Source organism: Ambystoma mexicanum, chromosome 6p (assembly GCF_040938575.1).
Source record: "Ambystoma mexicanum isolate Mex_15411 chromosome 6p, UKY_AmexF1_1, whole genome shotgun sequence".
NCBI lineage: Eukaryota > Metazoa > Chordata > Amphibia > Caudata > Ambystomatidae > Ambystoma > Ambystoma mexicanum.
In genome coordinates this window covers 579499097-579511275 of record NC_090935.1, presented here as the reverse complement: position 1 = coordinate 579511275, position 12179 = coordinate 579499097, and the positions used below count along the sequence as shown (strand labels likewise).

At 41.2% G+C, this 12179-nt stretch overlaps 1 protein-coding gene across 4 annotated transcripts in view; it reads left to right on the top strand.

The window, feature by feature from the left end:
- CMYA5 (cardiomyopathy associated 5) overlaps nucleotides 1–12179 on the top strand; it is a 538811-nt gene that overhangs the window by 217404 nt on the left and 309228 nt on the right. The gene's annotated exons all lie outside the window — the stretch shown is intronic.

Genomic DNA, 12179 nt, shown 5'->3' with positions numbered 1-12179 from the left:
CAACAACACGCCTAAACCAAATCTACGCACTGCAAATATGCTAAGCTCACTACTCATGCACCAAGAGAAACAATTGCAAAACTAAGCCTCAGTCTGGTGCAGTGCAATATTATACTACCCATCCCCAGGCATCAATCTATTCCAAACATCAAAGAATTCTTTTTTCTTTTTTTTTTAACTCAACTTTATTTAGATCTTCAAATGGAAAACAAACATAGATAAGATCGAGCAAGAAGCATCAGAGGAAGCAAATTTAGGATTGGTGCCAAGGCAACACTATTCCTGCATGGAAACAGCTAGTTTCAAGGGTGCATTTCCGGCCCACACATAATCAAGACGGGGCCTGAACACAATACCAGGCACGTCGGTGAAGACATTCTATAGTACAAGGCTACAATAAATTCCACCAGGATGCGCTAAGACTATATTATACTTAAAGTAGGGATAGGGACCGGAACAGATTTGGTCTGTGCATGTTCGACAGTGTTGACGAGCAGAAGGAGATGAAAGGGGACCAGGTGTTTTGGAATTTTGGCAGAGTACCCTGGAGTATTGCAAACATTCTCTCCATTGCCCCGGTGTTGCACAGTTTGGACAACCACAGTTCCAGTGAGGGGCCCTCAGTGAAGTTCCAGCAATGGCTATTGTGCGTCTGGCTGCGTTTTAAAGCATTGTTGATGAATCTGGGGTGAACAGATGAAATACACTCCTCCTCCGCAATTTCGGGCACCACCCAATACTAGGACCAGAATGTCCAGTGACAGGTCGGTGCCCACCATTTCTTTTATCTTGGCTAGGATCTTTTTCCAAAATATTTGAATAATTGGCCATCCACACCACATGCAGCCTACTGTACCCGTCGCCCCACATCTCCTCCAACACTGTGACAAGAACCCAGGGACTAAACCATGAGGATCCTCCGGTGCATAATACCACCTCAAATATATCTTATTAAGGCACTCCTTGGTGGCTGTGCATCTTGATGTTTTAGCTGCATTAACCCAGATGGGCGGCCAAGTCTCCATCGAGATCTGTAGTCTACCTGTTCCTCCCATTTCTTCATATGGTGAAAAATGTCCTCATCATCCCTCCTGGTTATCCAGCCCCTCGAGATATTATCTCTGATGGTTAATTCAAATGTTGTGTGCTGTCTATTTCGATTTGTGACCCAGTGGCAAAACTGAATGTAGGTGAACTGTCTGTTTCAGTGAGGTTAAGCTTCGCCGTAGCCTCTCGAAAAGGTAGGGGACGGACCTGTAAATAGCAATTCCTTAAATGCTGCAGGCTCCCCTCTGTCCATTTTTGAAAGGCTGCGCGGTTACATCCCGGTGCAAATTCGAGGATACCTTCCACTACAGAAAATAGGCCAAGACCTTAGCAGACCCCCCATAGTCTCTGAGCCCCATCCCAGTAGAAAAACAAGGCTGACGTTGATTCTTCCTGATGGCCACTAGCTTTACGGGCCCTTCCCCCAGTGCCATCATATCTGCCAATGGAATGCCAAAGGTGAGGGGGGATAGCTCAAGGGCAACACGTTTTCTTGGAAGCAAGACAACGCAGCGCAACACAGGTTTGAATCCCGATCCCGTGCTTAGAAACCAATCTCCGGTATTAGGCGGTTACCAGTCATTTGGTCGAAAAAAAAAGGTCGACAGGACAAATGGTCGACACAATTTGGTCGAAAGACAAATGGTCGAATTATTTTATTTTTTGTATTTTCACTTTTTTTTTGGGGGGGGGGGATCTCCCCAACCCCCTTTTTTTTGCTTAAAAACCTATTTTTTTCCTAAACGAAAACCTGAAAAATATATATATAAATAAAAATAAAAAATTCGACCATTTGTCTTTCGACCAAATTGTGTCGACCATTGGTCTGTCGACCAATTTTCCGTCGACCAAATGACTGGACAGCGTATTAGGTGCATTATAAAAGAACAATTATTATTATTATAAATCCCCCTGCAGCTTGCTCGATCTGACACCAACTGCCATCCACTGGATGGTGTAGGCAAGAAAACATGTGCACTATTTGAGAAGAGCTCAGGTATCTATGGAGGTCCGGGACCCCAAGAGTGGTCATGCGGTACATTGCACACGGTGCAATTCACGGGGGTCTGGTGAAACATTTCCTTCTGCAGTGGATGAAGGACCCACCTCAGGATTTTGACTGCGAAGCAACAGAAAACATATAGAAGTTTGGGGACCACATTATTTTTCAATGCATGTATTCTCCCTATCCAACAGATGTCTAGATTCGCCAGCGGCCAAGGTTTGCCCTAAGTTGCTTACGAAATGGGAACAGATTGTGGTGCCTAAGGTTTCCTCCCCTCCCCAACAGTTTGATTCCCACTTAAAAGGGCAGAGGACTCTCACTGTAGGCTTAGAGTTCCTCGCAGGATTTTGACTACAGGATCCACCACTGATATGTTTAAACATCTTGAGTGGTTTATTGAGAAACCCGCCACTTTTTCAAAATCTGAGAGTTTTGCCATCACCACAGGAAAGGATGAGTCGGCTTCCTTCAAAAATATTAGGATATCGTTTGCATATAGAGCAATTTTTTGGGGCACCCAATTTACCACCAGACCCTTGATGGGGTCATTGGCTCTTATTTTAAGCGTGGACGACACAATAAACAGATAGATGCGACTCAACCAAGAAGGTCAACTATCACAGCACACACAAGACACACCAGGGTCCTAAATATGGATACATGCTGGCTCCTTTGCTATTTAGTTTATTCATTTCAGATATAGGTGAGACACTCTGCAAGGCTATGTGCTTCCCCTGTGTCTAGGTGGCCAACCGATTAGTCGACTTCTTTACGCTGATGATCCAGTGTGAATGGATCAAGCCACTATAGGGCTTCAGCATCAACTGTCTGAACTAACCAAATACGCAGAGGTTGATATGCTGTCCATAAATGTTGTAAAAACAAAGATTTTGATAATGAACCCCTCGAGGAAGTTAAAAGAGAAAAGGTATTATTGGAACTTCATACAAAATGTGTCAGAGAGAGTGGATCCCTTCATTAAACTTGGGTTTACAATCATAGGAACTGCAAGGTTGACAATTATGATGAACCACCTAAAACTTAAAACAAAATGCTTAGCTTCGCAGGCATGTTTAATAAATAAGAAGTTCGGGACATTTTTCCCTAGTACCGGTCATACGATTTTATAAACTGAAGGTTATTCTGGCCCTAATTTATGGTACAGAAACCCTGGTCATGCCGTCATACGATCTTTGGCAACCACTAGAGAGGATATTTTGTAGGAAAATCTTGGCAATTCTAAATGGGGTTCCAATTAAAGTTATTCATTTTGAGTTAGGGTTGTTGTCAATGGAGGTAATGATAAAGTGGAAAATTATTTCCATGTTTCACAAATGTCCAATTGCAGTAGAAGGATCTGTGTATTAACATCTATACAAAACTATGTTAATGTGAAGTGATAAAAGCCTTGTAACCTGGTTGAAAGATATATCAGTGATTTTTTAAACAATTAGAAGTGTCTGTTGAAACACTATTGACTAACCCGGTGCATGTAAAGAAATAATGGTGTCGGAATTATTGGATCGAGACTTCTGCAGATGGGAAACGTTATAAGCTATATTACCATATTAATGACAAATTGAAATATTTTAATGTGATACCTGGATATCTTTTAAAATGTCCTTGTCCAAAGCGGAGAATTCAGTTTTTAAGATTTATGTTGAACTAGTATCCAACAAATGAAGAAGTAGGAGCCTGTTCTGGTATTTCTAGAGATGAGCGTAACTGTAGATTCTGTAATCAAGTGAATGCTTTAGAAAATTTGGAACACCTGTTAGTTAATTGCCTGTGTTTAACAATCCAGAGACAGGCTCACTTTGGTTTTTTCTTATCTCAGTATAATACTGTTACACCAGAACTTTGGTGGCCTATGTTGTTGAAGGCTACAAAAGTGTCTTTAATGCAAGCTATTTTAAGATATTTAAACAAAATTGTATTGAAAGCCTAGATGATACATTTTATAATGTACTGTTTTTTGATGTGTATTAATTGATATGTATTTTATGAATGGATATATGTAAAATGTATGGTGCTATAATTATGGTGCTATAATTATGTAATAATGATGTGAGTTTGTGAAAGATTTGAAATTCAAGTCAAACACAATAAATAAAAAAAATGTAAAAAATAAACAGATAAAAAGGGAGCAGCAAAGAGGACATTCCTGGCGCACGCCCCCCTTGTCAAATCAATCCTTGAGCTTAGGTGGCTGTTAATCCGAACCTTTGTATTTGGGGTCCTGAGGGATGAGCAAACCCAGGCCAGGAAATTAGGGCCAAATTCCATACCTCTCATTACCTCCAGCAAGAGCCCGTAGTCTACTTTATCGAATACATTATTGTCATCTAGCCCAACCAGGACCAGGGACACTTCCTCTCATGAGGTCCAACCAATAAGATTTGTGGCTCTTCTTAAATATTAGTATGTGAAGATCGGCCCTTAACAAACCCAGCCTGGTCAGAATGTAGGAGTGTGGGGAGTACCCCGGTCAGCCGATTGGCTAGGATCCTCCCGCACATCTTTACGTCAATATTTAGAAGTGATATGGGCATATAAGAATAGTCTAATAGGGGATTGCCCCGTTTAAGGATGAGGGTATCAACCGACTCTGCCAGAGATCCAGGGAGCAAATAAAAAAAAGAGTAAGACAGCTTGGTACGATGTCGTGGGAGATGTGGCCTAAAGATGGTCGAGTTGAGGTAAAGCTAAGTCGCGCAAATCACAATGACAATTCAGGTAAGACTCCCTGAGAACAGATAATCAATCACCAGGGCTCACGTTACTAACGGGAGAGAGTCCGGCGTTGGAAGGATATCAACAACCGAAGGCATATACAATTCAACGGGGCCAAAAACTCACTGTGTGCGAAACTATTAAATAACGGGCGACTCGTGGCTGAAAAAATACTTTCTGGCATGGGAGAGGGAAGAATCTACTTACTATTCCGGGACGAGCTGTTGAAAATATGCTCGCTCGCAAGGTATGTCAAGTCCGTAACCCAACGGCCCCCCTCTGGCGATGTAAAAACTATTCCTACGGCTTCTTAAATACTGAGCTAATGCAGTCAGTTGACCGCGGTAGGAGGGACCCGTGACCAAAGGACCGCTCACGTGACTGCAACTTGTCAATCAAGGTAAAAAACGGACTATGAATGTTGTGCCGACCTGTTTTTCTTGTTCTCTAAAACATCAAAAGGCTCGCGGTGGGCGGGACCCAAGGGATTTCCCACGTCATCGTCTCAGTTGTGGAAACCCTTTAGGAATATGAAAACCCTGGTTCTAGTGTGTTAAGACCTTTAGTTAAAGTTTTTAGGTTAAAGATCCATAATTGTTCTTTGTAAGCCAGTTTTTTTGTAATTTGGAAGCAGTTACTTTTTCAATGCAGAACCACTCCATTTGTTCCGCAGTATGGCCCATTTGAACAAAATGGATTACCATAGGAGCATTCAGATTCCGAGTATTAATTTTTGAGCGATGTTCATTAATTCTGGTACTTACTTCTCTTGTTGTTTTTCCAATATACATCATTTTGCAAGGACATAAAATTGCATAAATGACGTTTTTACTTTTACACGTTGTAAAAGTGCGTAAGTCCCAGGTTTCATTTTCCATTAGGAAAGAAGTCGTTTTTTTTTAGAACTTGCAGGCAGTACATGACGTGCATGGGTAATGCCCTATCACTGGGTTGAAGTTGGTGTCTCTGATCGCGGTTGGTTTAACTGGGGTTCTACTTGCACGTGTCATTTTTTGTTTTAGATTTTTGCCTTTCTTGAAAGCAAATAAGGGTTTTGGCAAGATCATGCCGGATGCCTTGATGACCCGCCAATTTTTTAAAATGATGCCTTTAATGGTATTACTGTATTGGCAATAGGTCGAGACACAAACCAATTGTTCTTTTTTGGTGTTCTCATTTTTAGGTAATAGTAGCAGATCTCGATTTGCATAACGGGCTCTCTTTCTAGAGTGTTTAATAAGCTTTTTAGGGTAGCCTCGTTCTAATACTCTATTTTCTAGGATAATGGCATGTTTGTTAAAATTATCAATATCAGAACAATTCCGGCGTAACCGTAGGAACATACCAAAGGGTAAGTTCCGTAGTAAACTGGAGGGGTGTTGACTCTCAAAACAGAGTGTGGTTTCCCTTTCCGTTATCTTTCTGAATAATTCAGTTCGTAAGACACCTCTTTGTTCAAAGATAGATAAATCTAAGAAAGCAATCCACGTAGTGGAATACTCAAACGTGAAATGAATATCTGAATCAACTTTATTGAGCCATCCCACGAATTGAATTAAAGACTGAGTATTGCCTTCCCATATTAAGAGTATGTCGTCAATGTATCGGCGATATAACTTAATCTGTTGCCGGAAGGGATTTGAGTTTGCCAAGATTTTTTCTTCCTCAAGAAGAGCCATAAAGATGATGGCTAAATTTGGGGCAAAAGTACAGCCCATAGCAGTCCCTTTAGTTTGCAGAAAAAATTCTTCCTTGAATTTGAAAAAACTGTTGGTTAGAACTAACTTGGCAGCTTCACACAGAAAATTAGTAGGAACAACATGTGGGTAATAGCCATACAATGTGTGATTGCAATTGTTTCTGTAGGGTGACACAAGAAAAATTCCAGGCGATGGCTGGTCACCAACAATGCACAAGAGCATTTTCAAACACATGTTGATAATGCCTTTGCTTACCATATATAATGATATTATCACAATAAAGCACACTGGCTGCAATTCATGTTTTGTTATGGGTCATTTGTGGTGCATTTACCTAGTATTGTTGTTTTTTGACAAACTACCATTTCCAGATGCAAACCCTTGATGGAAAGTCTTTTTTAGGCGACATTGAAGGAATGTAACCTGCATAATAACCTAAATAAACAATTTGCTCATAGCTTACAAGTGACCTCGCCATTGGTGAGCACAGTGACAATTCAATCCGTGTGTCTGTTTCTCTGTAGCTCATTAAAATTCCAGGGCACACTGTATCGGCTACATGAACACGCTGCATCTTTCTTGTATGCCACGCCAGTCTGTGATTGAAACTTTATTAAGGTGCAATGAGAAAAACTGACTTCACAAAAACATTGCTTCTGATAGTAATTATATACACGCCATGAGATGGTCACAATGCAATTTTTGTTTTTCTTTGGTCAGGTCTGAGCTTTGAAGCTCTAGAGAATAAGTCTGCACCTTTGTAATTTTGATTACCTTGAAATTGAGATGTTCAATATGTCCCTTTAGTCTATTTTGTAATTACACATAAACTAAATATGAACTTATCAATGTTGTCGCTAAATCTGTCTTTTATACACCAACATACATTGGTAATATGAAATCTTTTTTAAATATTTATTGTGATACAGTTAACAAAATTTACTTTTCACAAACTGACACCATGAAACACCATATTCATGAGCATGTGAATCCATGCCAGACCCATGCTGGAGAACAACAGTTACAGGTAAGTAACTTGTTCCTTATGGATCACATTTAGGGATTTTCCATCCAGTAAAATAAAATCTTGATAGGTATAATGTTTACATTCTGTGATCATTTGTGTCCAGTCATTCTTCCACAATCTTTAACCTTGAAGGGATTTGCTATTAAATGAACCAACGAAAGATCGAGGGCAGATAGTGTTAGTATACATTTTTTTACCCAATTATTAACAACAGGCACTCTTTTAGTGTTGACAACCTGTTACAAAAAGTAAAACAACAAGCACTGGGAAGCAGAGTACATTTTTCTTAGCATTGATAGTACTTTTCAGGCGACCATGGCCTTTATGCAGCGTAGACCTAGCTCAAAATGAAGCAAAGATGGTAGGGTGCCCAACGGCAGACCCAAAACATGTTTCTAAAATAATCCGTCTATAACTTGCCATTGCACCTTGTCCCAGTCTAGGAGTACTTCTGCACCCTAAGCAATAACTGACAAAATCTTTATAAAACTTTAAGAGCGGAAGACAGGAATGTCTTCCATAGCGCTTATTAATAGTTTTGGCTTGCATAGTTAGTACTTTAAGTTTGGCGCAGAGATGAGATGTCTGCATATGGAGGATAGGCACATCAGAATTTAGGAAACCCAAATAAGTAAACTCTGATACTAATTCCAAGTCATTGTTTCCAAGCGACCATCTAATACTCAGTGATCATGAATTCTTTGTTGGCCGCAAGATCATAACCTTAGATTTCTTGGTATTTACAACCAGCTCGTAGCTCAGGGTATATTCCTGTAAGGCTGTTATCTGCCGCTCAAGGCCAATCGAAGTTTGATCTATTCAAATAAGGTCATCTCAGTAACCAATTAATACGAAAGCTGTCAAGCTTGGGGAGAAATTACTGTTTTTTTTACACTTGTTGGCGATATCTGTGTTAAACAAAGAAGTGGGGCAAGTACACAGCCTCGCTTTAAGCCATGTTTAGTAGTGATAGAAGTGGATAGGTCTGTTGGTGTTTAACTTGATTCTGATGGAAGTATCCCCATAAAGCTCTCGGATAATAGCTACCAAATTATCAGGGCATTCCCATTGAAGGATTTTTTACCATAGCAGTGATCGACTCATGCTGTCGAAGGCCATTGTGAAGTCAATGAAACAAACGTATAAGGATAGGCCTTTGTACATATAGCTGGCCTTCAATAGATTCAGTAGAAAGATGTTCAATGATGTTCCCACCCCTCCAATGAACTCAGTTTGGCAGGGGTCCATAATTTCTGCCAAGAAGGCAATTCCTCAACAGTTGTTCAATGATGGTACAAAAAAATCTACCTGCAATATCGAATAAACGATAGGTCTATAGTTGCTCAGACCAGACCTATCCCCCTCTTTATAGATTGGTATTATAATGGATATTTTCAATGACGGGGGAATTATTCTAGAGCATAACACTTTAATGAAGAGAGTACACAGAATATGAGCCCAGAGGATTGGATTACCTTTTAGGGCCATGTTAGATAGCCCATCCGGGCCCGGCGCTATAAGGTTTTTACTCTTTAAAATAATAGCAAGACTATCCACTGCCTCAAAAGATATAGGCCATACAGTATTACTAAGGGGCTCCTTGGGATAGTCTACAACAGACTTTTGGGCATCAATGGAAGTGTAAAAAGAAATCGAGACCCTTTACGGAATGGGGTTTAACTGAAAAGTTATCTGAGGCTTAAGATAATTATTAATAATTCTCCAGAATTATCCAACTTTGAGCCCTTCAGACACGTTAGCATTATTTCCATGTCATTCTATAGTAAAGTATTTCTATATTGGCGTAGCCAATTCTTATATTTATTTTTCACTTTGTGCTTTGCCGAAGCAAAATCCTTCAGCATAAAATGTTTAAGAAAGCAAAGTTATCTTCTCAGTCTCCGTTTTTGGGTTAAAATGTTTATGTAAAATTGATGACAACCTCTTTTAGACGGTTTACAGAAGTATTTATATAAATCTTCAACTAAGTCAACGTAAGAGTGTTTGTCTAATAATGTAGATAGGTCTGCTTCCTCTACAACATCTGCGAGGTGCGCGTTAATTTCTACTACTGAATTAACGGACCATATTAAGCGATTGCCAGAATTATTACTGGTCAAATTCCATTTAAAATAAGTAGCCTTGTTTAACTGAGATTTAGTCCCCCAATCCAGCCATTAACACGAATGATCGCTTGAAGAAGCTTCAAGCACTTGTAAAGAGGTACAACTAAGATATGGCTCCCTTCAAAACAAAGATATAGGGCCTCATTACACGGTAGGCGGTAACCATGGCGCTACCAGCGCCATGGTTGCCGACGGTATTTTACTGTGTCCGCCTTGGTGGATGGCGGAATTACCACCCTACTCCAAGGTGAGCGGGGGCGGTAATTCCCCATTCCCCAAGGCCCTTCCCCATTCCCATTTATGCCCCCGTAGGGCATAATGGGAATGGAGAAGGCGCTAATTACGGTACCGCAAATTGTGGTACCGTAATTAGCACCAAGGTCCCTTTGCGGGTTCGTTTTTTAACGCCTGCTAAACGCAGGCGTTAAAGTACCAACCCGCAAAGGGACCTCGTAATAAGGCGGTAAGGGTTAACAGTCACCGGTAGCATTACCGGTGACCGTTAACCCTTACCGCCTTCCGTGTAATGAGGCCCTACTCTATTGTAGAGGAAGTGACCTCACCTTTTTCTGTTTTAGCAGGTGTGTCCCCAAGAAGATTTCCATTTGCCATAGTAAGACCCCAAGCATTAATCATGTTCACCCATTGCATCCCTCTAAGACAATAGGTTTTTTGATACGCTAAAATAGGCGCCGCCAGGTCAGACACCTTCATGCAATGGCTGTTGAAATCTCAACATATAATTATGTCTGTTCTTTCATAAGCAGCATAGAAATTATCCATAATTTCCTCCAAGGAATCCAACATACCCCTTAGAGGGAAATGGCAAGCAATATCAGAACTTTATTGAGGTAAAACCAACCATATAATTTGTATACTTGCATTGGGATGTTTCAACTTCTCTGCCCAGATGACTTTCCCACCTCACACTCCTGTTAATATCCCGCCTGATGAACGACCCTGATACATTTTAATTGCTGGATTAAGACAAATATTGAAATCATCTAGTAAGGGTTTCTGCAACAGCCATGTTTCTTGAAGTAAAAAGATATCGGCCTGTGTCAAATCTCCTGATCTTGCTTGAAATAAATGAGTATGCCCCCTAGTATTCCAATCGAGCAAGCGAATAAACCCTACTGTCAAATTTGAACTGAGCTATTTTTTAGACTTAGATGTACCCTCGCCAGCCATACCCAGTTGTCTCACAAGTGTTACTTTGCAACTTTCGACCATGAGATGTTACTTTCCTTGAGTCAGTGTTCGTTCTTGGACAAGTAATTGTCAAGGTTCCATTAAAGTCACATGAATTAGCACAAACTTCAGATTCTGTTACTATGGGCTTGACAGTTTATTTCCCTTTACAGGGATGATATAACGTTAAAGAAGATCCCCGAGGCTAATCTTTGCAGGTGCATGGGGAGCGCGGTGATCTGGGAAGGGGACTTTAACTGTGTACTAAACCCTAGGGTAGATAGATCAGACGGGAAGATGGACAGACCCGCCCCAGCTGCTAAAGTGCTGCAGACTTTGCGAGATGACTTTGGTTTGGGAGATGTGTGGAGGATGAGACACCCTCAGGAAAGGCAATACTCGCATTATTCTGCCCTGCAGCAGTTACATACGAGGCTGGACTACGTCTTTGCTACACCAGAGGTAATAACAGAGGTTACACAAGTAGAATATAAAGCAAGAGTCCTTTCGGACCACTCGCCCTTGATCCTCGGATGGCAATACTGCCCCCCGAGAGCAAGGATTTCGACGTGGCGCCTCCGAGCAGAAGCACTGAGAGACCCCTTTTTTAGAGAGGATATGAGGGAGGAGATTATTAACTATTTTGAGACGAACACCGACAGTGTGGACTCGGGGGGCACACTGTGGGAAGCTTATAAGGTTGTGATGCGGGGAGTAGCCATAGCAAAATCTAAGGGTCTGCAAAGGGGGATCCTGGCTGACCTACGAGTGACAGAAGGGTAACTGGAAAAGTCATTGAGAGGAGCAAATACCACTAAGGAAGAAATGGAACTGATACTCGGGCTGCAGCAGAAATGTGCAGATCACTGGGAAAGACTGTGTAACCTCAACTATAAGAAATATATAGAGAGACAGCACGCGGGAGGGGATAAAGCAGGAAGACTTTTGGTGTGGTTATATAAGAGCGAAACCCCTAGACCCACGATTAGAACAATAACAAGGCAAGACGGTAGTGTAGCTGACACCCAAGATGGAGTTAATCAGGAGTTTGCAGACTATTATAGGCAACTATATGGAGATGATGGGGAGAGTAGTCGCGAGACGAAATTGGAAACATTGGAGGATATAGGATTGGCAAAGATAAGCGCGGAGGAAAGAGAGGAGTTGGATGCACCGATTACATTGGAGGAGCTGGAAGAGGTGGTGAGACAGTTGCCCACTAGTAAGACCCCAGGGGCTGATGGACTCCCAAGTGAATTTTATAAAGTATATAAAGAAGAGGTGCTTCCCCCACTGTTAGAAATGCTGAACGAAGCATCTGAGCTGGGAAGATTGCCAGAGTCACTTAG